The following is a 5,995-nucleotide window of genomic DNA, read 5'->3' as shown; positions in this document are numbered from 1 at the left end:
TCCTGAGACCAGAAGAACTAGTTGGTGCCCGGCCACAATCGATGACTGCCCTGACAGGGAGCACAATAGAGAACCCCTGAGGGAGCAGGAGATCAGTGGGATGCAGACCCCAAATTCTCATAAAAAGACCATACTTAATGGTCTGACTGAGACTAGAGGAATCCCGGCGGTCATGGTCCCCAAACCTTCTGTTGGCACAGGACAGGAACCATCCCCGAAGACAACTCATCAGACATGAAAGGGACTGGACAGTGGTAGGAGAGAGATGCTGATGAAGAGTGAGCTAATTATATCAGGTGGACACTTGAGACTGTGTTGGCATCTCCTGTCTGGAGGGGGGATGGGAGGATAGAGAGAGTTGGAAGCTGGCAAAATTGTCACGAAAGGAGAGACTGGAAGGGCTGACTCATTAGGGGGAGAGCAAGTGGGAGTACGGAGTAAGATGTATGTAAACTTATATGTGACAGACTGACTTGATTTGTAAACGTTCACTTGAAGCTCAATAAAAGTTAATAAAAAAAAGATTTAGATATAAACTATCTTTGCCACTATATTCTTCAACAGCTGTGCCTTTATTAATCTACAGCTTCAAAAATGAGAGAACTCTTGAATCACTTAGACATACAGAGTGCTCATTACAGCTGGTTTCTAAAAGAAAGCTCAAAATTCTTCTGCACATGTTCTTTTCTCTCAACCAAATCAAAATAAATGAGATCAGCTTGTCTACATTTGAGGTTTAGTAATTCAATGATTTTCTGCAACAATAAATAGTCCTAAAGATTGTGTTTGAATCTACATATGTACTATTCTGTCTTGGGTTTGTCTTTAACCATAAGTGCTCGGGAATCTGAGGAATCAATGTTTTGTTTTTTTTTTTTTTCCTTTGAAATATCTTTTCTTTTTCTCCTTTTCCTTCCCTTTCTTTCTCTTTCCTTCTCTCCCCTCCTCTCCTCCCATCTTCTCTCTTCTCCTCTTTTATCTTTTCATCTATTCTCCCCTTTCCCCTCCTTTTGCTTTCATTTCCTTTTGTTTTTTTACTCTTTATTTTGTAGGATGGGATCTGTGTCTATTTGTAGTGGTTTCCCAAGAAGCCTCCTGAGTAAGTTCAGGAAGCCTCAGCGGTTGGCCTTCCAGGATTCTTTCACGAGAAGAAATCTTTCTGAAGATTTCGTAAGAATGTTATCCCCACTTAACACATTAATACCCCTATTACTGTGAATATTAATTTCTTAAATATAATTTCTCTGCTTCCTGATTTGATTCTTCTTTTCTTTCATTTTCTACTCTTTAGGCCTCCATCTGATGCATGGGTACAAGTTTTTCCTTTTTTTCTGCTTAACAGTCATCAATATACATACCATGATAGGTAGATATTATGACACATATGCAACAAAATAGATAATTCTTAAAATGTAGTTTTATTCTATGCCCAAAATGTGTGTCTGTGAGTTATAGGTATATAATATTCTTTTTATAAGTAATACACTTATTACTAATGTGACAAAGATCCAGATGATTTGTTCTGATCAAATGTCCATAGAGAAACATTCAAGAGCAATAGTAAAAAGCTATGATTTTTTGATTCTTCATCAGGATCCAGAGAGTGCTCTAGGCACTTTACGTGTAAAAACACACACACAAAAAACTTCAGAGATAGATACGATTGTTTTCCCCATGCACAAATTATGAAACTGAGGCACAAAGAGGTTTATGAAGTTGCTCAGGGTCACTGGGATATTAATTGGCGAAGGGGAAATTCCTACACAGACAGTGTTGCTCTGTAGTGCACATTAGTCATCACTGTGCTGTGCTCTCTCCTCAAGGAAGCCCTGGGCTGTACAAAGGCGCACACTCAGTGGGAAACCTTACCCAATATTTGGCCACAGTAATGATCCAATTCCAACACTGGCAAGCATTTTTAAAGTAACATCAATGAGCTTGGAGATTGTTGTTTAATTAAAAATATACAAATAGAAGTACCCAGCAGAATAAAATAAGTTGGGGTTTCACTGATAGTATGAAAGACAGTAGGTCGAAGAAGGATTCTAAGATCATCTATTTAATTCTTTATTTTCCAGTGAGTGAATTGAGACAGACTTGTGACTAAATTTAGAAAATCACTAAAGCTCATGCTTTCCTACACTGAGTTTGGTCTTTTCCTTTGAGTATGTTCCTTTTTGGAAACTTGACATTGAAGTTCCTAATTGTGTCCACTATCAGTGCCTAAGAAGCATTATACATAAAACCCTGTTCCATTGTCCTCTACTTCTCTTTACAGTTTCTATTTTCTCCCCCATTACTGCCCAGCTTACCCCCAATTGGTTTGAAAATACTGGCTGTTAATGTTCTAGTTGGTAACTGTTATGTGGCAGTTAACTTCAGTTAAAAATGTTTGCTTAAAATAGAGATCATATTGTAAAGGCACTCACCACAAATACTACCAAATCAAAGTACTGACTGTATGTCACTAGTGTATAGAAGTGTGTTGAGTTGTGGGACAAGCAAAGAGGAAATGGAAAGCATTGTGGATCCTTAAGACTATGCCCAAATAATTGCTACAGGGAATAATGTGCAAAAAATTTTATAGTAATCTGATACATTTCGAAGTCCAGGCTCTTCAAATTTAGTGAGAGATTCATAAAGACTGAACAACCTTTGAGGCAGGAAGATCCAAACTTCTAATAGTGGAATATCATAATATTTCGTGAGATATTCCCGAAGTGGGGTTATTTTTGGTGCTATATAGATCATACTGTAAAGGGACTCACAATAAAGATTACCAACTCTAAGTACTGATTCTATGTCAATTTAATTATCTTCGCCACCAGAGAATGAGTTTCTTGAGAGCAGACATCCTTCCCCTCTTTGTCATGCAGACCTCTATATCAAGTACTGTCATGTTTAAAAAAAGAAATACTAAATGAATGAAAGACTGTTGGGCCTCTGACTTATTTATAGAAGATCCACTAAGATTTAGAGATAGAGTTTGTCTATTGTAGGCCCAATCCAGTCATCTGAGAAGAACTAGAATTGTTAAGGGTAGGCATATTTGAATCTTTGGAAGAGAATCTCAGTAGACATTTGTCAATGTTTCTTATGTATAAGCCACTGTAGGAAATAAATGGTGCAGAAGTGCTCCATGACCTAATGGACATACTCATAATTGTCTTCATGATTTCATTACAGGTTTGTTCTCCTGAGCTCCCATCTCTGAAACAGGTCTTACAGAAGAGTAAATGGGACACAGAAACAATGTAACAGAATTTGTCCTCCTGGGACTCACTCAGGATCCTGAGGGCCAAAAAGCATTATTTGTCATGTTTTTGCTCATCTACATTGTGACGATGGTGGGAAATGTGCTCATTGTCATGATCATTATTGTTAGTTCCTCCCTGAACTCCCCCATGTACTTCTTCCTTGCCTGTCTGTCACTAATGGATGCTGTTTATTCCACTGACATTTCTCCCAAAATGATCGTAGACTTACTCTATGATAAAAAAGACTATTTCCTTCCCAGCTTGCATGGGCCAGCTCTTCATAGGACACTTATTTGGTGGTACTGAGGTCTTTCTTCTGGTGACAATGGCCTATGACCGCTATGTGGCCATCTGTAAGCCACTGCATTACTTGACCATGATGAATCGACAGGTTTGCATTCTGTTGCTGGTGGCGGCCTGCGTTGGAGGATTTTTGCACTCTGTGGTTCAACTTCTCTTTGTGTACAGCCTCCCCTTCTGTGGCCCCAATGTCATTGATCACTTCAGCTGTGACATGTACTCGTTATTGGAACTTGCTTGCACCGACACCTATTTTATAGGCCTCACTGTTGTTACCAATGGTGGAGCCATCTGTATGGTAATTTTTATCCTTCTACTAATCTCCTATGGGGTCATCCTAAGCTCCCTGAAGACTCACAGTCAGGAAGGGAGGAGCAAAGCCCTGTCTACCTGCAGCTCCCACATCACAGTGGTTGTCCTCTTTTTTGTCCCCTGTATTTTCTTGTATGTTAGACTTGTTTCCAACTCCCATTGACAAATCCATGACTGTGCTGTATACAGTTATCACTCCCATGGTGAATCTTCTGATATACACCTTGAGAAATTCTGAGATGAAAAATGCTATGGAAAAAATCTTAAGTAAAAGGTTAACTACAGATAGAGTAAAAATGTGTACCCACACTGAAAATATCATTGCTAATTCTAAAGCAAGAAATAGGCAATAAATGATCACAATGAACGATTAAGTCAATTCAATGGATTCTCTATGAATACTTCACTTTGTTAATGTAAAGACATCCAAAATGTAGAATAAATTACTCTTTGACGTTAGAATTAAACTAATAGAGTTATTCTGGAGGCTAGATAAAGGGCATATATATTTTTAATGTTATAAATAAAAATAGGAGGCTGAGCCAAGATGGCAGAATAGACAGGCACTTCCAGCGAGCCCTTTTTACAACAAAGACCAGAAAAAGAAAGTGAAACAAGTATATTTGTGACAAGCTGGGAGCCCTGAGCTTCAAAGACAAGCTTAGAAAATGAACTGCTCATTAAACAAGGTCTTCACCTACCCACATCAGAGACCTAAGGACTCGTAGCTCCACTCAGGTCGCCCTGCCCCCCATGACAGGGGTCCAAGGATAACTGGTACCTCCCAGTCCTTACAACAAAAAACTTTGGGTGCCCACGTTCCAACTTCAGAGCCCACCCACTGCACGCTCTAGGGAATAGGGACGCATTTCCTCAGAGGCACTTGTAGGTTGGTTCTCAGCCCTCTACCTTGTTCAGAGTGTGACCCCCTCCTGCAATCAGATTCTGGTACATACACTAATCACGCTGCCCCTCTAAGGCTGTAGGACAGAGCCTGTACCACACACTTGATGGTCAGCTACCTGGAAACCTGAGCTGAATTCATACAAGAAAAGCAAATACGTTCCTAGACTGATACACTTCATAACAGCTCTAGCCATCTGGGGACAGGACATCAGAACTCCAAAGGCAAAAATAATCAAGCTAGCTCACTCAAGTAACCCATTTGGGTATATCAAAACAAAACAAAGCAAGAACCTACAACACAGTCAACAAGCACAAACTAACACAATAACTTATAGATGGCTTCGAGACAACAGTCGATATCGAGTCACATAAAGAAACAGACCATGATCACCTCAACAGGCTCTCAAAACAAAGAATCCAGGGATCTTCTAGATGAAAGTGCATTCCTGGAATTACTACATGCAGAATACAAAAGTTTAATATACAGAACCCTTCAAGACATCAGGAAGGAAATGAGGCAATACACAGAACAAGCCAAGGAACACACAGATAAAGCAAGTGAAGAAATTAGAAAGATTATTCAGGAACATAATGAAAAGTGTAATAAGCTGGAAAAATCCATAGACAAACAGCAATCAGAAATTCAGAAGATTAACAATAAAATTACAGAATTAGACAACTCAATAGAAAATCAGAGGAGCAGAATTGAGCAAGTAGAACCTAGAATTTCTGAACTTGAAGATAAATCACTTGGCACTGATATATTTAAAGAAAAATCAAATAAAAGAACTTTTAAAAAATGAAGAAACCTTAAGAATCATGTGGGACTCTATCAAGAGAAACAACCTACTAGTGATTGGAGTACCAGAACAGGGAGGGATAACAGAAAATACAGAGAAAATTGTTGAAGATTTGTTGGCAGAAAACTTCCCTAATATTGTGAAAAACGAGAAGATATCTATCCAAGATGCTCATCGAACTCCACATAAAGAAAGTCACCAAGACGTATTATAATCAAACTTGCCAAAACCAAAGATAAAGAGAGAATTATAACCCAGAAAAACCCAGTGCCGTCTAGTCGATTCTGACTCATAGAGACCCTATAGGACAGAGTAGAACTGCCCCATAGAGTTTCCAAGGAGTGCCTGGCGGATTCGAACTGCTGACCCTCTGGTTAGCGACCGTAGCACTTAACCACTATGCCACCAGGGTTTCCAATT

General features: G+C 39.2%; 1 pseudogene; it reads left to right on the top strand.

Annotated features, from left to right (window-relative positions):
- Positions 1 to 2,019: 2,019 nt before the first annotated feature.
- Positions 2,020 to 4,331, top strand: LOC135229750 (olfactory receptor 4A5-like; annotated as a pseudogene).
- The last annotated feature ends 1,664 nt before the right edge of the window (positions 4,332 to 5,995 follow it).

Source organism: Loxodonta africana, unplaced genomic scaffold (assembly GCF_030014295.1).
Source record: "Loxodonta africana isolate mLoxAfr1 unplaced genomic scaffold, mLoxAfr1.hap2 scaffold_490, whole genome shotgun sequence".
Classification (NCBI taxonomy): Eukaryota; Metazoa; Chordata; class Mammalia; order Proboscidea; family Elephantidae; genus Loxodonta; species Loxodonta africana.
Note: the sequence above shows the minus strand (reverse complement) of the source record. Positions and strands in the feature narration are given on the sequence as shown.